General features: G+C 48.0%; 2 long non-coding RNA genes across 2 annotated transcripts in view; one reads left to right on the top strand and one right to left on the bottom strand.

Moving 5' to 3' along the window:
• Window positions 1–3,158: 3,158 nt before the first annotated feature.
• LOC142051270 (uncharacterized) lies at window positions 3,159–15,766 on the bottom strand. Its single transcript, XR_012658382.1, has 2 exons — window positions 15,183–15,766; window positions 3,159–3,676 (listed from the first exon to the last, which is right to left on the bottom strand). It is a non-coding gene; the product is annotated as an uncharacterized LOC142051270 (long non-coding RNA).
• Window positions 15,767–17,749: 1,983 nt separating this feature from the next.
• Window positions 17,750–24,368, top strand: part of LOC142051272 (uncharacterized) — a 102,635-nt gene continuing 96,016 nt past the window's right edge. Inside the window, exons 1-2 of the long non-coding RNA XR_012658384.1 lie at window positions 17,750–17,936; window positions 18,195–18,304. This is a non-coding gene — a long non-coding RNA (uncharacterized LOC142051272). The remainder of the gene's footprint in view (window positions 17,937–18,194; window positions 18,305–24,368) is intronic.

Below are 24,368 nucleotides of genomic sequence, written 5' to 3'. Positions count from 1 at the left end.
GTGAGGGAACTGTGAGGGAACTGTGAGGGAACTGTGAGGGAACTGTGAGGGAACTGTGAGGGAACTGTGAGGGAACTGTGAGGGAACTGTGAGGGAACTGTGAGGGAACTGTGAGGGAACTGTGAGGGAACTGTGAGGGAACTGTGAGGGAACTGTGAGGGAACTGTGAGGGAACTGTGAGGGAACTGTGAGGGAACTGTGAGGTGTCATAAATTTAGACCACAATGGATCATAATCCAATTAGAATTTTATTAATTGTAGCAAGTAGAATATGAGCAAATACAGCGCTGGACGGCAGGGGAGTCTGCGCTCCGCCAACTGCCGTCCTGAGCAGTTCAAACAGTCTCTCTTTATACATCTTTACTTCCATGTTCAATGAGATAGTGGAGGTACTTTTCGCATGCTTCAGTTGTTGTTAGGGGGTCGTTTCCTGCTTCCTGGTGATATATGGGGTTGCTTGTCTTATCTCTGTCGATAAGTTTGGACATCTGGTGGTTATCTTGCATAAACACGCCTGGGAGGTATTCTTCGCATGCTTCAGTTGTTGTTAGGGGGTCGTTTCCTGCTTCCTGGTGATATATGGGGTTGCTTGTCTTATCTCTGTCGATAAGTTTGGACATCTGGTGGTTATCTTGCATAAACACGCCTGGGAGGTATTCTTCGCATGCTTTACATTGAACTTTAACATAAGTCTTAATAAACAATACCTTAGTTCAGTCTCTCACAATCCCCCCTTTTTCTTTTTTATCCTATTATTGTTTATTAGACACTACTTTCATTTTCGACACTGCAGACAAATCTTCTTCCACAATTCCGACATTTATCATAACACTCACAAGGTAATATCTCACAATTACAATCATAGTTCTTGTGTGGCATTATGCATTCACAACAATCGTCATCTTCATTAATAGATACACTCTTATATTTTGCTTCAGACCTTGTAGTCAAAATAAGCAATTTAGCTGGGTCAAACCGTTCTTTAATAAAATGTAAAATATAGCGTAGTATACAAGGTCCAAATATAAGTCCCAGAATCAACATAATAAACGGTCTTGCTAAAGCAGACAAAAAGTGGTTAGCCAAGGTGAAACATTAAACCAGCTTTCATACCATAACTTGCCCGCTTCACGATCTTTTTTACGTTGTTCTAACCTTTTCCGGAGTTCAGACATGGTGTCTTGGACTACTCCCGTATGGTCAGCAAACGAACAACATTCTTCATTGAGAGCTACGCATAACCCTCCTTCCTTTAAGAACAATAGGTCTAATCCTCTCCTATTTTGCAGCACCACTTCTGATAAAGATTTTACTGAAGTGGCTAAATTTTGAATAGATTGCTCTATTTTTGCTAAATCCTCATCTACAGCCATCTGCAAATTTTGCAACTCCTGACCTTTTACCAGGGAGGCTATGCCTGTACTTGCTCCAACTCCACCCGCTATCAGCAGTGTAGCTAGGGTTACTGCCGTAATTGGCTCTCGTTTTTGTCTATTCAGGTTTCCTTCAAAGTGGCGTAGCACCTCCTCAGAGGTGTGATAGATTAGGCGAGGAACAATAATCACCTGTATGCAAAACTGAGATTCATTAAACACGTTCAAGGATAGGCAAGGCGTTATTCCGATGTCTGAACAAACTCATTTAGCTCCTGATTTCGGGATAGCCCATTTGTCCTTTTTATTTTTGTGTTTCTCTATATTGGTGTTAGTGACTGTTCGGCTGCACAAAGGCTGATACTTTTCGGGCACTGTGCCTATACATTTTCCCTGACCCGTTACTAATTGAATAGTAATTCCTTGCGTATGATTCTTCTGGTCATCCCATTGACATTCTTGTGGGTTTAAACCATTAGACCATCGAATCATACCTGGTTTTCCAACTGCCTCAAAATATGGTGGTCTAATATTATAACATAACCAGCATTCTTCAGTTAAATTTGGTTTGCTTTCATTAAGGGCACGATAAGAGGCTTGCATTAGATTCCATAAGGGGTCCTTGGGTTCTGACAACTCTAGATCTCTGGATAAAGAGAATTCAGTCACAGCATCATTAGTTGTTTTCGAAGGAGAGCCTGAGGAAGGGGTTATGACAATTACGGGGGCCATCTTTTCTTCAGAGGAAGTGAGCGGATTCAGGACCAGATTTGGTCCTATTGGCAAAGGATCGTGGGGCATCGGTTTCTTCATAATTTGAAAAATACCCCCTCTATCTACACCTTGTTCATAATATCTAATTCCCCAAAATTTTCCTACAAGCCAGAAGTCCTGACTAGGATCTTTTATGGTTATATTAATGCCTGTACATCCAATATCTTTATGATTACATATACCATTATAGTAACTATCTGTGTAGCTCCAATTTCTCTTTTGACATATTTGTGGTGACCATTTGATTTCTAGATTTTGATCTCCAGATGCAGACCATTCAGAGGCCCATGTTTCGCATCCCCAGTATGCACAATAATAATGGTCTGGACGATTACAGTATGATTTACCAGGGTTCGATGCCGGGCATATATAAATTGGCTTGCAATTCTTATCCATTTCTTCATCGATTAAGTAACGCAAACTTATATTGAAACTAACTGTTCCCCCCTCCATAATTTGTGCTTGGATTGGCTTATTTGGATATTGTATGTTTATTATTGTCCAATTCATGGGTTCATGAGGGTTTCCTTTTCCATTTGTTTGGGCTATTATCGATAATAAAACTAACGATATACCAGGAAAAAGGGTGTCTGTCAATTTTTCCAATTTAAGTACACTTTTACCAGTCTTGGGGAAGTTCGACTATAGCTGCTCTTGCGCTTCATTGTTCTGGTTCTTTTCTCCACAGTTTGTTCCTCCTCTGCCTCGCCCGTCGACTCGGTTGCTTCGAGCCACGGGGTGTACCATCTTCTTGGCAGCAAGGGAAATCTTCAGGAGAACAGCTGTTTCAGGCTTTCTGCCTGTTTATATAGGCCTCCCACTTTGCAGCTTTAACTAATGAGACTAAGCAAGACACAGCTAGTACTTCCCTTCTGCACTTTGTAGCCAAAATTTCAACCACAAAGGGGATTGATTCGTTGGAATGGTAACAATAATACTAAGGGTTTATTCCTTTGGCAAAACTTTCCACCATTCATGGGATCCTCGAATAATTTCTTGTTCCGACTCTAATTTTTTTTTTTTTTTTTTTTTTTTTTTAATTTCCACTCAGTGAGAGTTCTTTGGATTTTCCAACACTGTGTGCAAACTCCTATCGGAGGGTATCCATATTCACAGTGTGTCCACCATTTATCCTGGCATACCTTACACTTGCAACGAGCAAATGGATAACAATCGCAGTTCAAATGATTGCATCTAATTTGTGTATCTAAAAGGCTTATTAGCTTTTCCTCTATATTCAATATTGTGTTACTACATAAGTTTAGCAATTTCCTTCAACACACTTCGTACGCTTCCATATATAATAGATTAAAAAAGATAATTATAGCAAATATAAACAGCAATATACACTTTATACCAAAAGGTAATGCGGCAAAATAATCAACTAAAGTTCTTATCATTACGTTATCTTTTCAGAGTTATCTTGGTGTCACCTGGAGTACTGATTACTTTCCAGTGGGGTCTCGTCACTGGGCCTTTAATGCGACTGGCATGAGTCCATCCACGCTCAGCAGTCCGGACAGCTGTTTCTGTTGTAAGCAAAACAAGATAAGGTCCCTCCCAATTGGGTTTTAGGGTTTCTTCTTTCCACGTTTTAACCAATATCCAGTCCCCAGGTTTAAAATTGTGAATTTTTAAGTCCAATGGGGGTCGTTGCACAATTAGTCCATGTTCCCAAAGCTTGTTACGATGTTCTGCTAATTGTGAAACATATTCATTAATCACATGATCTCGAATTAAAACATTTGTTTGTGGACTTTCGATTCTATAGGGCATTCCATACACCAGTTCAAACGCTGATATCCCTACATCTGCTCGGGGCCTGGTTCTGAGAATTAATAGTGCCATGGGTAGGCACTTAACCCATGATAATTTGGTTTCTATCATTAATTTAGTCAAAATAGTTTTGATTTCTCCGTTCATCCTTTCAACTTTTCCCGAACTTTGTGGATGCCATGGCGTATGATATTCCCACTTAATACCTAAACTTCCTGTTAGATTTCTAACAATTTTTGACACAAAGTGTGTTCCTCTGTCTGAATCGATTACATCGGGTACTCCATATCGAGATATAATATGTTCAAGTAATACCTTAGTAACTTGGTTAGCAGTTGCTTTAGAGGTAGGAAAAGCCTCAACATAATGTGTTAAATGATCCACCATCACTAATAAATATTTGTAACGCCCTACCCTGGGTAGTTCAGTAAAATCCACTTGTATGTGTGAGAAAGGTCTGTATGCTGGGGAACGTCCTCCAAGAGGTTTTCGTTTCATGTTGTTTCGATTAACCTTTTGACAGGTCTCGCAGGCTGCAGTGACTGCCTTTGCTATGTTATATACGCTTATACAGGCAAACTGTTGATTGAAATGATCAACTAATGCCTGGGTTCCCCAGTGTGTTTTACTGTGTATTTTTGAAAAAATTTCGAGTGCTATGCCCTTCGGCAAGACTTCTCTCCCATCTGGCAATATGTACTTACCATCTTGTTCCTTAGCTCCCATTTGTTCTAGTTTTTCCTTTTCTGCAGACTCAAAACTCAAATTATTACTAACAGGTACTTGCTGCATAGTCAAAATCGTACTATAATTGCCTGCTACTCGTTTTGCTTCTGTATCAGCTGCATTATTTCCTCTAACTTGATAACTCGTGCCTCGCTGGTGTCCCTTTATATGTACAACTGCTATTTTATTTGGTATTTTCAATGCCCCCAGAACTCGCCGAATTAATTCTGGGTGTATCAGTTCTTTTCCCTGTGAGTTAACAAATCCTCTCTCCTCCCATATTTTCCCAAAGGTATGTACTACTCCGAACGCATAGCGTGAGTCTGTATATATAGTTCCATCCTTTCCCTTCAGTGACACTAAGGCTTTCCACAATGCGTACAGCTCACAGGCTTGAGCCGACCAGCTGGCACTCAGGGGGCCCGATTCTATTGTCCTAAATTCTCCTTTATCCAACTTAATGATGGCATACCCTGACAATCGTTTACCTTCCACTATTCGAGATGACCCATCTATAAAAATTATTTCTCCATGTTGTAATTCCTCTTCTTCTAGATCTGGTCGAATTCGTGTTTGTTCTTCAATCGTTTGAAGACAATCGTGTATTAACTCAGTACTTTCCCCTGGGTATAAAAATTCTGCAGGGTTAACCGCTCCGACAGTCCTTAGGGACAGTTTTGGAGATTCTATGAGTATTCCCTCATACTTTAGTAGTCGGCTATCTGTAAGCCATTTTTCTACTTTTTGTTGAAGCACCCCCCTTATGTTATGAGGCGCATATAGGACAACTTCCCCATTGAAGGTAATACGATTCGTTTCTTCAAGTAATAAGGCAGCAGCAACAACGATTTGTAAACAACTTGGCCAACCCCTGCTCACAGGATCCAACAGCTTTGATAAGTATGCTACTGGTTTCTTTTGTCCCGCCCATTCCTGAGTTAATACTCCGAATGCTGTTCCTTCATGTATGTTAACGAATAAATGGAATGGCCGCTTTAGATCTGGGAGGCTTAAAACCGGTGCTTGACTTAACTCTCTTTTGAGGCTGATAAACTGATCTTGATCCTGAGGGGTCCACTTGGGTATTTTGTCTTTAGACAGTTGTTCATACAAGAATTTAACTTTAAAGCTATAATTCTCTATCCATTGTCTACAATACCCAAATAGCCCTAATGCTTGTCGAATTTGTCTCTTAGTGACAGGCATAGGTAATTCCTGAATTCCCTTAATGCGCTCCGGATCCAATATCTTCTTGCCGTTAAACAAATAATGCCCCAAATATTTCACTTTTTCCTCCACAAATTGTAACTTTTCTTGTGATACCCGTAGTCCCTGTTGTGCAAGAAAGTTTAGAAGTCGAATGGTTTCTTTTCTTACATCCTTCTTATTATTCCCTGCTATGAGTAGATCATCTACATACTGTAACAGCACATTTCCCGTTTGTACCTGGTATTCTTTTAAGATCTCTTCCAGGGCCTGTCCAAACAGGTTAGGGGACTCAGTGAACCCTTGGGGGAGCACGGTCCATCTCAATTGCTGTCTGCGGCCTGTCTCTATGTCTTCCCATTCAAAGGCAAAATAATCACGGCATTCTTCTGCCAATGGACAGGCCCAAAAGGCATCCTTTAAATCAACCACACTATACCAGGAGTTATGGGGTCCTAGCTTGCTTAGCAGTGTGTATGGATTTGCTACTACAGGGAACCGGGTGATAGTTCTTTTGTTTATTTCCCTTAAATCATGTACGAGCCGATATTTCCCATTTGGCTTCCTTACAGGCAAAATGGGAGTGTTAAAGGGTGACATACAAGGCTCTAAGATTCCTTGTGCTAATAATCGATCAATTTCTGGTTTCAATCCTCTCCGTCCTTCTAGGGATATGGGATATTGCCTTATCCTCACAGGTATGTGGGGTTCGGAAATTTGAATTTTAATCGGTGGGATTTCCAGTTTACTTATTGTATCCGGAGAGTACCAGACATCGGGGTTAATTTGTTTTTGATCATCTACGGTCAAAGGATAGGCAGACACCGTTAGCTCTTGATTTTTTACTTTAATTTCTAATTGCAATTCAACAATTAAATCTCGTCCTAACAGATTAAATTCTGCTTCAGGGACGAGCAAGAGTTCACCCATTCCAAATTTATTTTCAGTTTCGAATACCACATTTGTGATTTTGCTTACTTTAAAGGGTTCTCCTTTTGCCCCAATTACTTGTACCTTTTCAGGGGAAACTTTACATCCCTCAGGTATTTGCCTAATAGTCGATTTCTCAGCCCCAGTGTCTACTAAAAAGGTGAACTCTTGTTTATGGGGACCTATTTTTAATTTTATCAAGGGCTCATGATGACTCCGGTCCCCTAAGATATAGAGCCCCTGACTCTCCTATTCCGTTTTTAATATTTCCTCATCCCTGATCCTTTCTCTGCAATTCGTCTTTATATGTCCCTTCTTTCCACAGTAAAAACAACATCTCTGTTCCTTCTTTACTACCACGTTCCCTTGTTTCGTTCCAGCAGATCTGTGTTCACCAGTCCGCCCTTTGCGATCCTCTCTGACTGCTGCTACCATCATTTTTACTTGTCGCTTGCTGCTCTCTTCTTCCCGCCTTACGTAGACTTTCTGAGCTTCCCTCAATAATTCATCCAACCCTCTATTCTGCCAGTCCTCTAACTTTTCAATCTTCTTTCTGATATCTTCCCATGATTTTGCCACAAACTGAGTTTTGAGGAGCGCTTGCCCTAAAGGGTTGTCTGGATTTACCCCAGAATACAGCTGAAGGGCTTTCCTCAGTCGTTCCAGCCACTCAGTAGGGCTCTCATCTTTCTTTTGTATTTCATTAAATGCTTTATTGATATTCTGGCCACGGGGTACTGCTTCTCTAATCCCTTGAATTACTATAGTTCTCAGGTCCTGCATATGAGTTCTATGCACCGGATCCTGATTATCCCAATTAGGTCTTTGAAGTGGCCATTTAATATCTGCTTGGGGTCCCTGGGCATGCTGAGCATCCCACAGTCTCATTCCTGCTCGCCTGATCATATCTCTTTCCTCGGTAGTAAATAATTGACCAAGGATAGATTGCATCTCATCCCAAGTATAAAGATTTGGTCCCAAAAATTGATCGAATCTTTCTGCCACTCCGAGTGGGTCTTCAATTAGGTTTCCCATCTCGGTTCTTTTAAAATCTCGTAGGTCAGCCGAACTTAGGGGCACAAAAATATATCCAATCACAGGTTGGGGTCCCCCCATGGGCATTTCCCTTAAAGGATACATCTGAGCTGCCCCTTTTTTACTCCTAGTTACGCGTCTAGGAGGAGGGGGAGACCCTTGTTCCGATTCTGGTGGGGGAGTGGGTGCTCTGGGGACCTCTGAAGGGGCTGCGGGAGCAGGAGGAGAAATATAGGGAGGGGGGCTTAGAAGGGTTTCGTCTAACTCTTCCTTCTTTTTCTTTTGTTCAGTTTTTACTTTATTCAGTGGATAAAGTCTAGCTCTCGGTCTTTCTAGCCACACTTCCGCATACTGACTCTCTTCTGGGTTAAGGGGTTTTTTATTGTTAACCCAGAGGTTTAATTGTTGTCTGACTGTCGTGGTTTAGCGGCAGCTCAGCCCCACACAGTCGCTCGCTCACTCCCCCACCGGTAGATGGGGGAGAGAATCAGAAGGGTAACGCTCGTGGGTTGGGATAAGAACAGTTTAATAATGAAAATTAAAAGAAACAACAGTAGAAATGCAATGTGAAGGAGAACAATGAGAGGCGCAAAGCCCCGGGGGAGGGGGGAAGGGAGGGGAGGGGAGAGGGGGAACGAACCGCCGGAACAAACCGCACGCGCCGCAGCCGCTCGCCGCCCGCCGACCCGACGCCGCGCCGCCCGCGCGCTGCCACTCCCCCCCTCAATATACTGGTCATGGTGTCACATGGTATGGAATGAACCTGCCATTGGCCAGTCGGGGTCAGCCGCCCCCACCATGGCCCTGCCCCTCCCAGCCCCCCCTGCCACGCCACGCGGCAGAGCGCGGGAAGCTGGAAAGGTAGCTGACCCCCACAGTGAGGAGAATTAACCCCTTCTCAGCCAAAACCAGCACATTCTCCACCCCTTATTCCATACCACTTACACCATGCCCAGGTCCCATATGATGCAATACAACCGTACCAACCACCACCCCTCCCCTTCCCATCCTTTAACATAATACACAGACATCATTCCCTTAGTTCATGGATCTTCCCTGTAAAATGTCCATTAAAATGTCCATTGAGTTCACCCAGTCCATGACTCTGGGCTCCATCTGTTGTATCAGTCTTTCCGGGTGGGAGAGATGGTGTGTGGCGTTGGGTTGCTGCATACCGAGTCAGTCATCGTTCCATCACTGCTGCACGGCTTGTTTCATAGTTGATCTTCCATGGGTTGGGAGGCTCGTACTCTGATATCATTGATACAACACAGAGGTGACACACAATATTATATAGCAGTTCACATTGTGCCATTCAGTTCATTGACTGTTTTCACCCAAAATCAAATCCCCTTGAGGCACACATCGGATTTCTCCATCCTCCCGCATCACCCACCAAGTGCACCCAGGTCCTCGAGCAAAAACAATCCCACGAATGGGTTTGCCTTTGCCAGAGGCAGGAAGAACCCAGACTGTTTTGCCCAGCATACTTTTTGTGTGCACTACAGGGACTCTATCCCCTTCCACAGTATGTAGGATTTCTGACTGGGCAGGGCCAGCTCGGTTGGCAGATCCCCTCGTGTTGACTAACCACGTGGCTTTTGCTAAATGTGTATCCCAGTGCTTGAATGTCCCACCCCCCATTGCTCTCAGTGTGGTTTTTAACAGTCCATTGTACCTTTCAATTTTCCCAGAGGCTGGTGCGTGATAGGGGATGTGATACACCCACTCAATGCCGTGCTCTTTGGCCCAGGTGTCTATGAGGCTATTTCGGAAATGAGTCCCATTGTCTGACTCAATCCTCTCTGGGGTGCCATGTCGCCACAGGACTTGTTTCTCAAGACCCAGGATAGTGTTCCGGGCAGTGGCATGGGGGACAGGATATGTTTCCAGCCAGCCAGTCGTTGTTTCTACCATTGTAAGCACATGGCGCTTGCCTTGGCGGGTCTGTGGGAGTGTGATATAGTCAATTTGCCAGGCCTCCCCATATTTATATTTCAGCCATCGTCCCCCATACCACAGAGGCTTTACCCGCTTCGCTTGCTTGATTGCAGCGCATGTGTCACATTCGTGGATAACCTGTGCAATAATACCCATGGTCAAGTCCACCCCTCGATCACGAGCCCACCTGTATGTTGCATCTCTCCCTTGATGGCCTGAGGTGTCATGGGCCCACCGAGCTAGAAATAGTTCACCCTTATGCTGCCAGTCCAGATCCACCTCAGCCACTTCAATCTTGGCAGCCCGATCTACCTGCTGGTTGTTTCGATGTTCTTCAGTGGCCCGACTCTTGGGGACGTGAGCATCCACATGCCGTACCTTTACAACCAGTTTCTCTACCCGGGCAGCAATATCTTGCCACAATGTGGCAGCCCAGATGGGTTTGCCTCTGCGCTGCCAGTTGCTTTGCTTCCATTGCTGCAGCCAGCCCCACAGGGCATTTGCCACCATCCAGGAGTCAGTATAGAGATAGAGCACTGGCCACTTTTCCCGTTCAGCGATGTCTAAGGCCAGCTGGATGGCCTTTACCTCTGCAAACTGGCTCGATTCACCTTCTCCTTCAGCAGTTTCTGCTACTTGTCGTGTAGGACTCCATACAGCAGCCTTCCATCTCCGGTGCTTTCCCACAAGGCGACAGGACCCATCAGTGAACAGGGCATATTGCTTCTCATCTTCTGGCAGTTTGTTATACAGTGGGGCTTCTTCAGCACGTGTCACCTCCTCCTCTGGTGATAATCCAAAATCTTTGCCTTCTGGCCAGTCCATAATCACTTCCAAGATTCCTGGGCGACTGGGGTTTCCTACTCGAGCCCGCTGGGTGATCAGTGCAACCCATTTACTCCACGTAGCATCAGTTGCATGGTGTGTAGAGGGGATGTTTCCTTTGAACATCCAGCCCAGCACTGGCAGTCGGGGTGCCAGGAGCAACTGTGCTTCAGTACCAACCACTTCTGAAGCAGCTCGAACCCCTTCATATGCTGCCAATATCTCTTTTTCAGTTGGAGTATAGCGGGCTTCAGACCCTCTGTATCCCCGACTCCAAAACCCTAGGGGTCGACCCCGGGTCTCCCCAGGTGCTTTCTGCCAGAGACTCCAGGTAGGGCCATTCTCCCCGGCTGCAGTGTAGAGCACATTTTTTACATCTTGTCCTGCCCGGACTGGCCCAAGAGCTACTGCATGGACTATTTCTCGTTTAATCTGTTCAAAGGCTTGTCGTTGCTCAGGGCCCCATTTGAAATCATTCTTTTTCCGGGTCACTTGATAGAGAGGGCTCACGATCAGACTGTAATTTGGAATATGCATTCTCCAAAAACCCACAACGCCCAAGAAAGCTTGTGTTTCCTTTTTGCTAGTTGGTGGAGACATGGCTGCTATTTTGTTGATCACATCCATTGGAATCTGACGACGACCGTCTTGCCATTTAATTCCTAAGAACTGGATTTCTCGTGCAGGTCCCTTCACCTTACTTTGTTTTATGGCAAAACCAGCTTTCAGAAGGATTTGGACTATTTTCTCACCTTTCTCAAAAACTTCTTCTGCTGTGCTGCCCCACACAATGATGTCATCAATGTATTGAAGGTGTTCTGGAGCTTCTCCCTGTTCCAGTACAGTCTGAATCAGTCCATGGCAAATGGTAGGACTGTGTTTCCACCCCTGGGGCAGTCGATTCCAGGTGTACTGGACGCCCCTCCATGTGAAAGCAAACTGTGGCCTGCACTCTGCTGCCAGAGGGATTGAGAAGAATGCATTAGCAATATCAATTGTGGCATACCACTTGGCCGCCTTTGACTCCAGTTCGTATTGAAGTTCTAGCATGTCTGGCACAGCAGCACTCAATGGTGGAGTGACTTCATTCAGGCCACGATAGTCTACTGTTAGTCTCCACTCTCCATTAGACTTCCGGACTGGCCATATGGGACTGTTAAAGGGTGAGTGGGTCTTACTGATGACTCCTTGGCTCCTCAGTTGGTGAATGAGTTTATGGATGGGGATCAGAGAGTCTCTGTTGGTGCGATATTGCCGCCGGTGCACTGTTGTGGTGGCGATTGGCACCTGTTGTTCTTTGACCTTCAGCAACCCCACCACAGAAGGGTCCTTTGAGAGACCGGGCAAGGTAGACAGCTGTTCAGTTTCCTCCGTCTCCAAGGCAGCTACACCAAAAGCCCACTTGTAACCTTTTGGGTCCTTGAAATACCCTCTCCTGAGGTAGTCTATACCAAGGATGCACGGAGCCTCTGGGCCAGTCACAATGGGGTGCTTCTGCCACTCATTGCCAGTTAGGCTCACTTCGGCCTCCAATACAGTTAGCTCTTGGGATCCCCCTGTCACTCCAGCAATGCTGATGGGTTCTGCCCCTATATAGTTTGATGGCATTAAGGTGCACTGTGCGCCGGTGTCCACTAAAGCTTTATACTCCTGTGGGTCGGACGTGCCAGGCCATCGGATCCACACAGTCCAGTAAGCCCGGTTATCCCTTTCCTCCACCCGGCTGGAGGCAGGGCCCCTCTAGTCCTGATCATGGCAGTCACAACTCACTTCCTGTAAATGTGAATCAGGAGTCCCTCTATTACACTTAGAAATAAAATCTGCGCTTCTACTCCTCTGTCTGGGGACTTGCTCGCTGGAAACTGGAGCAGCAGCTTTCCTGGAAGAGCCTCCCTGAGTGACTGTTCTTCCTTGCAGTTCATGTACTCGTGCCTGTAGGGTCGAAGTAGGCTTGCCATCCCACCTCATCATGTCCTCTCCGTGGTCACGCAGGTAGAACCATAGGGTGGCCCGTGGTGTGTATCCCCTTCTTTGAGCCAAAGGACGCTTATTCCTAACAGCTGAGACACTGCTCTGTCGAGGTGGGGAGTAGGACAGATCTTCTTTGAGTTGCTGGACCTCTTGGGATAGTTTCTCCACAGCAGAGACAAGCGAGGAAGAGATATTTGTGTCATAATCCCGGAGCCTATCTATCACCTCTGCCACCGTTGGTGTCTCGTCATCTTTCCAGGACATCACTGCCAATGAGTTTGCATGCGAAGATGGTGCGCTCCGTACAAACTTCCGCCACATGGGTCGTGTGCACTCGGCTTCATCTGGATCTTTGGATGACCGTTGATCATCCAGGTCACCATAAATCACCTCAAACACAGCTAATTCCCTGAGATACTGGATGCCTTTCTCCATAGTTGTCCATTTTCCTGGGCGATATGTAACATCTTCTTTAAAGGGATACCTTTCCTTCACTCCAGACAGGAGTCGCCTCCAGAGGCTGAGGGCTTGTGGTTTTTTTTCAATTGCTTTGTCAACGCCCCCTTCCCCAGAAAGGGATCCCAATTGTTTGGCTTCTTTTCCCTCTAGTTCCAGGCTACTGGCCCCATTATCCCAGCATCGGAGCAGCCAGGTGGCAATGTGCTCACCTGAACGACGGCTATAATCTTTTCGCATATCTCGCAACTCGCTTAAGGACAGGGATCGGGTGGTCTCTATTTCATTTATTACTTCTCCCTCCTCTCCCCGCGATGGCCCTGGTTCTTCATCATCCCGTTCTAAACGAGTTGATGTCCGCTTCCAATATTTCGTCTTATGTATGGGGGCAACTGATACTGGTACGGGTTTATTTTCTGAGCTAGCTCCGGTACTTGTTGTGGGGGTTTGAGTGGCTGCAGTGCCTGTTGTCAGGGCTGGATTGTCTACAGTGCCAGTCACTTTGCATTTCAATCCAGAGACATTCTCTTCCCCCTGGGGGCACTGAATACTGTTGAGCAGGGCTCGGTATGCATGGGCCAGACCCCAGCACGTTGCAGTTATCTGTGTCTCTCTGGAGTTCCCAGCGTAACAACATACTTTTTCCAAATATTCTACTAGTTTTTTAGGATTCTGCACTTGCTCGGGGGTGAAACTCCAAAACACTGGGGGTGCCCACTGCCCTAGGTATTTGCCCATGCTATCCCACATGCCCTGCCACTCGTAACTATCAAGCCTCGGGGCAGATTTCTGGGTGATATTCTTAAGTTGCTTAGTCAAAACCAAAACAACATGCCCAAAAACTAACAATGACTGCACCTTAACCACCCAAGGATGTTCAAGATACAAAAACGTTGTTGTAACAAAGGCACAGACATCATAGAACAAAGTTGCAAAGGTATTATTCTGTATTTCCTCCATATAAAATCTCTCAGAGGAGGAGGTATAATTGCTAATTGCCTCAACAAGGTGGTATCCGAAGTACAGTAACGGTTTCAGCAAAAACCCCAAATACCAGGTAAAGCTGAAAACGAGTGTTTGTATAACAAATCTCGTAGGCAAAACATTACTAATCACAGCAGAACACAGCAGACTCAAACAACCAACACCGATTTTTAACACCCACTGCAAAAAGGACAACATGGTGCTGTGACCAGCAGCTGTTGTTATCTCCAACCCTCGTGCCCCACGTTGGGCGCCAAAAAGACTGTCGTGGTTTAGCGGCAGCTCAGCCCCACACAGTCGCTCGCTCACTCCCCCACCGGTAGATGGGGGAGAGAATCAGAAGGGTAACGCTCGTGGGTTGGGATAAGAACAGTTTAATAATGAAAATTAAAAGAAACAACAGTAGAAATGCAATGTGAAGGAGAACAATGAGAGGCGCAAAGCCCCGGGGGAGGGGGGAAGGGAGGGGAGGGGAGAGGGGGAACGAACCGCCGGAACAAACCGCACGCGCCGCAGCCGCTCGCCGCCCGCCGACCCGACGCCGCGCCGCCCGCGCGCTGCCACTCCCCCCCTCAATATACTGGTCATGGTGTCACATGGTATGGAATGAACCTGCCATTGGCCAGTCGGGGTCAGCCGCCCCCACCATGGCCCTGCCCCTCCCAGCCCCCCCTGCCACGCCACGCGGCAGAGCGCGGGAAGCTGGAAAGGTAGCTGACCCCCACAGTGAGGAGAATTAACCCCTTCTCAGCCAAAACCAGCACACTGACCCAATCCTCTTCTGACCCATAGACTGGCCAAACGTCATCTTTAGAAATCTTCTTCCCTCCCCATATCCTAGTACAATATTTTATCATTTTTTGTTTATCTTTCCCTAGGGTTCCAGGGAAATATCTCCAATTGTCTAGGATATATGCCAGAGGGGTATTCTTAGGTACAGTGGGTACCTTTCCCATGGGAGTCGAAGGCTTGCTGCCCTTCGCCCCCATCTTCTGGAATATCCACAAGCGCGCACTCACTCGTTCCCCTTGTTCCTGGCCCAGTCCCTCGCGGGAGATGGGAAACGCAGTACTTAAGGGTCCGCACTCGCCTGGTTCAATATAGCGAACCTCTCACTCGTTATATTCCAGGAAACCCAATCCCGCCCGAACGGTAAACCCGCGAACAAATTCGCCATATACTTACGCGCCCTGCGTCTTCGTCCGGACTCCCGTGCACAGAATTTTTATGGGATTTTACCGGTTTCTCCTTTGCTCATCATTCTAGAATTTAGGTTCGTCGGTAAGGTTGAGGTAAGCCGTCGGTCGCGGGGCCGCGGATTGCCGCGGGGCGCCTCCCCGGAGGACAGAAGCTCACCGTTCCTTATCCGAGTCACGGCACCAAATTGTCATAAATTTAGACCACAATGGATCATAATCCAATTAGAATTTTATTAATTGTAGCAAGTAGAATATGAGCAAATACAGCGCTGGACGGCAGGGGAGTCTGCGCTCCGCCAACTGCCGTACTGAGCAGTTCAAACAGTCTCTCTTTATACATCTTTACTTCCATGTTCAATGAGATAGTGGAGGTACTTTTCGCATGCTTCAGTTGTTGTTAGGGGGTCGTTTCCTGCTTCCTGGTGATATATGGGGTTGCTTGTCTTATCTCTGTCGATAAGTTTGGACATCTGGTGGTTATCTTGCATAAACACGCCTGGGAGGTATTCTTCGCATGCTTTACATTGAACTTTAACATAAGTCTTAATAAACAATACCTTAGTTCAGTCTCTCACAGAGGGAACTGTGAGGGAACTGTGAGGGAACTGTGAGGGAACTGTGAGGAGGGGGGCGGCCCCCCGGGCCCCAGCCCCCCCCCCCCGCCTGGGGCCAGGCCCCGCGGCCGCCGGCCCCTTCCTCCTCTGCCCGCTCCCGTCGCAGACGGCTCGGTATGTGTCACGAGCGGCAGCCCCGTTCAGCAGCTCTCGGAGGGCGCGCGGCTGTGCCCGGCCGTGACCGGGGCCCGCAGGGGTTTCCCGCTCGCCCCGAGAAGGCGCTGGCCCCGAGCCGGCGCGTCCCGCCCCGCCCCGCCCGGCCCTCGGCGCCCTCGCGAGCTGAGCGCGGCCCGGCCAGCAGGGGGCGCTGGCGCTCACCGGCTGGGCGCGGTGGCGGGGCCGGTGGGGGCCGTTCCTTCCGGCCGCCCTTTAAGGGCCGCCCCGCGGGGCTCGGGCTTCCGGTGGCGCGTGCGCGGCGCGTCGGAGCGGGGGCGGGAGCGGTGCGTGTGGAGGCCGAAGGGCCGGTGCGTGTGGCGGCCGGGTCGCGAGGCGTCCCTGTGCGGTGCCGGGGCCCCTCTGCGGCCCGGCGTGGGAAGCCCGCGGCCGGCGGAGCCTGCTCGGAGCTGGGCGGGGAGCGCCGCGGCGGTCCGGCCGCCGGCAGCCATCCCCTGCGGTGTCCGGCAGCCCCTCGGGACGGCTGGAGGCCTGGCGGTGCCCGAGCCTCGCCTGCGGCAGCCGCCTGAGAGAGCAGCGCGGCCGTGTCCGGGGGCCGGAGAGCGCTGGTGGGTGAGTTCGGGCAGCGGGGGGCGGGTGTGTGTCTCCGGGCGGGGCCGGGGGGCTCCGTGCCCCGCAGAGGAGCCCCGGTCGGGCATCGTTCGCTTCCGAACAATGCAGGTCTGTCCCTGGTTATTTTCTGTGTACAGTGTTTCGGGCCACCTGAAAGCCTTTGGCCGGGTAGGTTTGGTGCGGGGCGATGGCAGGTGTGGACCCTGAAAGATCTCGGGTGGGGGGCGTGGGAGGTATTTCTTGCCTTAAAACTCTGAGCCCACCTCGCGTGTCATGTCGTGTTATCATGTCGTGAGTCTCGTGACTGTGGCAAATGGCTGAGTCGGGCGTTTTCTGATAACTAACTTCTGAACGTGTGCGTGTGTAGGCACGGGGAGATTTGTGCAGGGTGACGGAGCCCCTTGTGCTTCTGTGCTAATGTCTACCTGTTCTAGACCTCCAGTGTTGGAAAGCCTTTGTTTAGTGCCTAGTTGTGGCTGCGTAACTGCTGTTGCGCCTGCAGCTGTGCTCGCAGGGATGCTGGGTGGCTCCGCATCAAACCGGCCGCCGGGCGGCCGGGTTGTGCCGCAGAGCATGCCGGGAGCTGTAGTCCTTGCGGCTGCCGGGCGGCCGGGTTGTGCCGCAGAGCATGCCGGGAGCTGTATTCCTGGCGCAGTGGCTGCCGGCCCTGTCACGTGGTTCGCCGGGCATGGCGGGAGGCGCGGTCTTCCGGCGCTCGGGTGCCGGGCGGCCGTGGCGCGTACGGTACGCGAGGTGTATTTTTGGGGTTGGATTCGTGTTGATTACTGGGGGCTTGCGGGTGCGGCCGCTTCCCGAGAAGCGGTGAGTTCCCCGGGAGCTGACAGAAGGGAAGAGGGAAAGGAGGAGGACGATGACCTTTTCCCCGTGCCCAGGGTGCAGATGATGGCCGCGTCCCCGGCCCACCGGAGGTCCCGCTCAGCCTCCCCTGGCCCCCCTTGCCCCGTGCGCCTGCCCCCAGCTCCGGCACCTCCCCATAAGCGTGCTGCATAGCCTTAGGCCGCCCCCAGGCCCTGTCGTGAAGGCAGCAAGCCGTCCCTCAAGCGCACTGGATTCCCCCTTGGCGCAGGGGCCCTTAGCAGTAGCGTGGGGAGGGAGCGGTGTGTCCAGAAGCCCCTGCGGAAGGAGAGGCTTTGGCCAGGGTCGATCGACGGTAATGACGGTCACTGTTTCTTCTTTCCCTCTCCCAGAGACCGTGCTGAGGACGTGGTTGTCTGTCCTTCCCCCGGGGATGCCGTTGCCTGCGGCCGTCTCAGGCTCGCGTGGCTTCTCTCTGCCCGTCCTCGCCGTCCTCGCAGCGCAGGGCCGAAAACGGATAGACAAAGCCCTTCCCGGCTGCGGACAGGAGCTGCCTCAGCTGAAGCTGGAGACGCCAACGAAAGGTAAAGAAGAAGAAACTGAAGGTGCTCTGGCTGCCAGCTGCCTTCCTGCCGCAGGCAAGAGAGAGCCTGTCCATGCAGGTGGGGGAGGAAGGATCCCCCTTCATAGCCCGCAGCGGGCCAGGCCACCAACGTGCACCGTAGGGTCTGTACGCGTAACCCGGAGTTGGGTACGGGCGTGTAGTGCACGAGCGAGCTAGGCTACGTGCCTAGGAAGCCTCATCTGGTAAGAGCTGTAAGATACCCACGTATTCTCTTCAGGTGGAGGACGGCCTAGAGTCTGGAGCTGCAGAAGAGGCAGGGAGGAGAGGAGGGGAAAGAAGCATCTGAACGGCTAAATTGTGCCAGCAGCGCTGAGAGCGAGAGTCGCGGTGAGTCCTGGGCCACTGGGGCCCCGTTGCCTCTCTTGTGCGTCCTGGGCCCTCCCTGTCTCTCCCCCGGCCCCCTCTCTTTCCTTACCTGCTGCAAAATTTACTTTTTTTTTTTGAGCCCCCCCCCCCCCCCCCCCGCACCTTCTTTCTCCATCTCGCTCTGAGTGTCTCCCTGCCTCCCCGTCTTTTCAGTCCTCCCTCTCTCTGTCCTGTAGCCTGTGGCTCCTTTTTCTTTCTCTGCCTCTCTCTGCCTGGCTCTGGCTCCGTTTTTTTTTTTTTTTTATTCCTCCTGCTCTGTCCTGTAGCCTGTCGGTGTTTTGTTGTTCTCTGGCTCTCTTGATCTGACTCCCTGTGTTACCGAAAAACGCGTTAAAATCGGAAACGACTCCTCAACACCAATTTAGTATTAAAGAGCAGGCATTCTTTATTCGCGGCGCCGGATGCACGGGGGATCGCTCCTCCTGGCGTGCGTACCTCACGCACCTTTCCCGTACAATTTGTAGATCAATGTTTTACGTATTCATACATATTCATTATTGTCCTGTCTGCTGATTGGTACAAACTTGCTCGTTCCGTATGTAAATCGCTGCGCAGGCTCGGTTGTCCTCTTCCGTTGTTCTCTTCTGTTACTTGGGTCGGTGGTGGTCTGTGAGTCGGTGGTCGCGATCTCCCCCTGCCGGAATTACCTTTTAGCTTCTCGGCTCTTACTCTTGGCAGTCTTGGCTAGTTTTCTCAGTCCGCTAAGCGAAACCGCGTTTTGTCATCCTTTTCTGACAGAAGCACGTTGTCTGTTGTTCTGTTCGCATTAATGATCGCCTACGGACTAAAATGCAGATCGACAGATACGCTGATTGGTACGCTCCATGTTCCCGTAATGGAACACCGTCTCTGGTTGATTTCATCACTTTGGTTACATTTCCCCTGTTTGGAAGTTCTGAAATAATAATTTTCTCAATACTTCCATCCTAGATCAATAATATTCCACTATGTCAGTTTAGTGTTTGCTTCATGTTCTGAAATTTTTCACTTGATTGTGGTCTCCAGGGTGTATGCAGGTCCCATTTTCTACCCAAAATTTTATTAATTTGTTGAAGTACCTCTGCAAAAAAATGTGGTGCTCTATCAGAGGACATTCCCGTTGGCACTCTAAATCTTGGTATTATTTCCTTCAGCAACGTCTTAACTACTACTCTAGCTTTGTCGGTGCAGCACGAGAAAGCTGCTGGCCATCTAGAAAATTTGTCAATCAGCACTGACAAATACTGCTCTATCTATTTTGTCTGGGTAACTCAGAGAACTTAATTTGCTAATAATTTCCGGGAGAATTTTTTGTTTTGTTACGCCTAAAGGTTGTTTCCTTTGGTTCAGGGGATTATTTCTAGGACAGATTGGACACTTAGCTACTATGGGTTTAACTATTCTTGTCGTGCCTACACACGCTACAGATGTTTTTAAACTCAAAACCGTAGCGCCTACAGCCTAATGTGTTTGCTCATGGTTTTCTTTTGCAAGTTCTGTCATAACTTGTGGGGTGGTTGTTGTTATTACTTGTTTTTCTGGTGTTACCTACCATCTCTCTGTGTTTTGTGATGCTTCCAATTGTTCTGCTAATTGCTCATCCAATTTATTATATCTCGGTTTCAACTTTGGAATTCTGATCTGTTTTACTGGTACTAGTGCAAGGATACCTTGCTCTGCAGTCCTCTTTGCAGCTTTATCGGTCAGTCGTTTGCTTATGTTTACAGCCGTCTGGCCAAATTGATGAGCTTTGCAACGCTTTACCGCCACTTCTTTTGGTTTCTGCACGTCTTCCGGAAGTTGGAGAATTTCTTCTTTATGCTGTATTGATGATTCTTGGGCTGATGGCAGTCCTTTCTCCTTCCCAATAGCTCCATGATCGTGGATCACACCAAATGCACGTTTGGAATCAGTCTAGATATTTATCCTTTGTCCTTCTGCCATTCGCAGAGCTCGCTTCAATGCTACCAATGCTGCTTTCTGTGCTGAGGTGTTTGCAGGCAGCACCCCTGACTCCATTCCCTCGGCGGCGATAACGACAGCATATCCGGCCATTCGCTTCTCTTCTCGCCCAGAGCTTCTTCCATCTGTAAACAACTCCAGATCAGGATTTTCCCAGAGGTTTGTGTCTCAGGTCTGGTCTGCTGGAATAGACTTGTTCAATAGTTAGCAAGCGATCGTGTTCTAAATTGTCCGTAAGGTTTTCTGTTGTTAAAAACATAGCAGGATTCAGTATAGCAGTAGTCTTCGATTCCACATCGTCTTGTTCTAACAGAACAACTTGATATTTCAACATTCTGCTAAGGGATAGCCAACGACCCCCCTTTTGTTCTAAAACAGTCACCGCTATGTGCGGGACATATACTGTCATCTTCTGTCCCATTGTTAACTTTGGGGCTTCCCGGATCGGCAGCGCTGTTGTTGCTACTGCCCGTAAACACCTAGGCCATCTTTTACTCGCGTGGTCAGGTTGTTTGGAGAAGTAGCCCACAGGTCTCTTCCAGGTTCCCAGTCGCTGTGTCAGCACTCTAAGGGCTAAATGTTGTCTTTCGTGGACAAACAACTCAAAAGGTTTAGCGAAATCAGGTAGGCCTAATGCAGGGGCCATCATCGAGGCTCTTTTCAGTTCTTTGAATGCCGTTTGGCATCCGGGCGTCCAGGTTAAATATTTATCCTTTTGAGTCTTTCAATGCCTCAAATAATGGTTTTACATACAGTCTATAGTTCAGAATCCAGAGCTGATGCTATTTCATTGTTTTCAGAAAAGCTCTCAGTTCCTTCGGGCTGCTAGGTTCGGGAATTTGACAAATAGTTTCTTTCTTTTCACTTTCTAATTGTCTTTGTCTTTGAGATATTTCAAATCCTAAATAAATGGCTGCTTCTTTTCCTATTTGGGTTTTGTTTCTGGAAACTCCGCATCTTCCTTGGCCGAGAAAATTTAAAAATTTCAAAACATTTTTCTTTACTTTGTGCCGCTATCAGAATGTCATCCGCATTCTGTAACAAGATGCCTCTCCCTGGGTTCTGTTTTTTCTATATCTCTAATTTTTTTTTGCCAGCTGAGTCTCAAGTATCGTAGGACTAATTTTAAATCCTTGTGGAAGTACGGTCCATGGTAGCTGTGTCTTTCATTCTGTGGTGGGGCTTTCCCATTCCAAAGCAAATAGGCTTTGACTTTTTATGCCTGGAGGTATGCAAAAGAAGGCGTCCTTCAAATCTAGTACAGTAAACCATTTATGCTCCTCCTTTAAAAGAGGTCAGTAAAGTGTATGGATTAGCTACTACCGGATGTATATCTTGGACCACCTGATTTATAGCCCTTAAATCGTGAACTAGCTAATACTCTTTGCCTCTAGATTTCTTTACTGGCGACACAGGAGTACTATATTCTGATTCACATTCCACTAAAAGCTCATATTCTGAAAAATTTTATAATTAACTTCTGTAATCCTTTTCGAGCCTCTCGCTTAATAGGGTATTGTTTTTGTCTTACGGGCTTGGCTCCAGGCTTTAAGGTTACTTTTACCGGCTCTGCCCACTTAGATCGCTCCGGAGCTCCGCTCGCTCAAACCAAAGGAATTACTACGTTTTCCACTTCCTCGGGAACCCGTTCCTCCCTGGAGGAATCCTGTAACATAAACGCTCTCGCCTCTGTGGCTTTTGATTCTGGTATTAGTGATTTAATCTCTCCATCTTTAAAAGTTACTTGAGCATCTAATTGACCTAATAGATCTCGTCATAACAGAGGCAGTGGACATTCAGGCATATGCAGAAACTGGTGAGTTGCCCATTGCTTCTCCAATTTAAACTTTAATGGCTCTGAGAGGGGCTAATTTTTCTTTGCCCTGTTGCGCTAGCAACATCTACTGATTTATGATCAAATTTCTCTTCACGTGTATTCAATACCAAATAAGTGGCTCCCGTATCTACCAAAAATTCTATTTCTTCATTCCGTAGCTTCAGTGTAACCAGGTGTTCAGCTAGGGTTGATTCCCCTGGTCTCCTTCATGCCAAGCTACTTCAAGCATTTAACCCAGATCTCTGGATTCAGGTTGTTCTAGTTTCTGAAGGTTGTTTTCTCTCCCCCCGCCCCCATCTGGGGCTGATTGTCTTATGAATATAGAGACCAGCTGAATTGCTTTTTCTGGTTTTTCTGGGTTCAAATGAGTATATTTTCTGGTGGTCACCTTCAGTCTTTCCATAAAGGCTGAAGGGGACTCACTTAATTCTTGTCTCACTTCATAAATTTTGACCAATTTATTGCTTTTGGCATTGCTTGTCTTACTCCAAATAAAATCTCTCTCTGACATCTAGTCAACATTCCCCTGGGTCCTGGCTGATTAGGGTCCCACTCGGGATTTGTAGATGGAAAATTCTTATTCATTGTTCTCTGTAAATTCCCGTTAGCATGTGCTCCCTGCACCTGCCTTCTGGCTGTATTCCATACTATTTTCTTGTCAGTTTCATCAAGCGAAGTATCCAGTATCACAAGTAGAGCAACACTCTTTCAAGTTCTCACCACGTTTTCCTCTTTTCAGAAACATTGCCGTAGAATCTTGTGGACATACCTCACGCTGTTTCTGCTGCTCGGGATGATTCCACGGTGTAAAGAACAAATCAACATATGCCACTTCTTCCCATTTGCCTTCCCTTTTTACAAAACAACATTAATTGCAAGATGGTACGATATTGCAATGTCTCGTGTTCTGGCCATTTGTGCCCACCTTCCAATTGATACGTTGGCCACCAATGATTGCAATATTCAATTAATGGTTTCCGAGTTAGTGGGTCACCGCCCCCGACGTCTTTGCAGTGCTTCAAAATACATCGCAAAGGTGTTCTCTGTGGGATAGGTTTCCTACTCAGTAATGCTCCCGTCTCCCAGTCGACTAGTAGTTGTGATAGTGCACTATCACAAATACTAGTCAGAGGGACTCCAACCCCCGTTAGAGGTCTCACTGGAAATCTGCCACTGGGATCTGTAGCCCCCTGCTAGATATCCCTGGAGACTTCAACCCCCTGTTGAAGACTCCCCTACCCTCGGGTCCCGCTCCACAGGCTTTCGCCTAGCAGAGACTTACCAACCGAGGCACCTCTTGGCCCCGACCCTGCGTGGCTTTCGCCGCGCCTTACGGGCAGGCCTGTGGGACTCAAACCCGCTATCCTATCCTATGTGGGAAACTAACCCCACGTATTATTCTACCTAAGTTTCTTCTTCAAAGAATGCCTTGTTTACCTCAATCCAGGGGATCTTGCTCAGAATTCTCTGGCCCGGGGATCGGAAGCTCTCCCGGAGAATTCCTCGGGGCCGGCTGCAGGTCCCACGATCCCACGGATCCGTCGAGATTCAAAAGCAGGTTCCCACCTGGGGTGCCAAAACTGTTACCGAAAAACGCGTTAAAATCAGAAACGACTCCTCAACACCAATTTAGTATTAAAGAGCAGGCATTCTATATTCACGGCGCCGGATGCACGGGGGATCGCTCCTCCTGGCGTGCGTACCTCACGCACCTTTCCTGTACAATTTGTAGATGAAAATTTTACATACTCATACATAGTCATTATTGTCTTGTCTAGCGATGGGTACAAACTTGCTCGTTCCGTATGTCAATCACTGCGCAGGCTCGGTTGTCCTCTTCCGTTGTTCTCTTCTGAGTAGGTGGTGTTACTTGGGTCGGTGGTGGTCTGTGAGTCGGTGGTCGCGATCTCCCCCTGCCGGAATTACCTTTTAGCTTCTCGGCTCTTACTCTTGGCAGTCTTGGCTAGTTTTCTCAGTCCGCTAAGCGAAACCGCGTTTTGTCATCCTTTTCTGACAGAAGCATGTTGTCTGTTGTTCTGCTGACATTAACGATCGCCTAGGCACTAAAATGCAGATCGACAGGTGCACTGATTGGTACGCTCCATGTTCCCGTAATGGAACACCGTCTCTGGTTGGTTGATTTCATCGCTTTGGTTACACCTGTTCCTGTTGTTCAGTTTCTTCTTTTTTGGCTTTGTGTGATTCTCTCTGTGATTCTGTTTTTCTCTGCCTCGCTTTTCCCAGCTC

The sequence above is a fragment of the Phalacrocorax aristotelis genome, unplaced genomic scaffold, assembly GCF_949628215.1.
Source record: "Phalacrocorax aristotelis unplaced genomic scaffold, bGulAri2.1 scaffold_92, whole genome shotgun sequence".
Lineage (NCBI taxonomy): Eukaryota > Metazoa > Chordata > Aves > Suliformes > Phalacrocoracidae > Phalacrocorax > Phalacrocorax aristotelis.
Note: the sequence above shows the minus strand (reverse complement) of the source record. Positions and strands in the feature narration are given on the sequence as shown.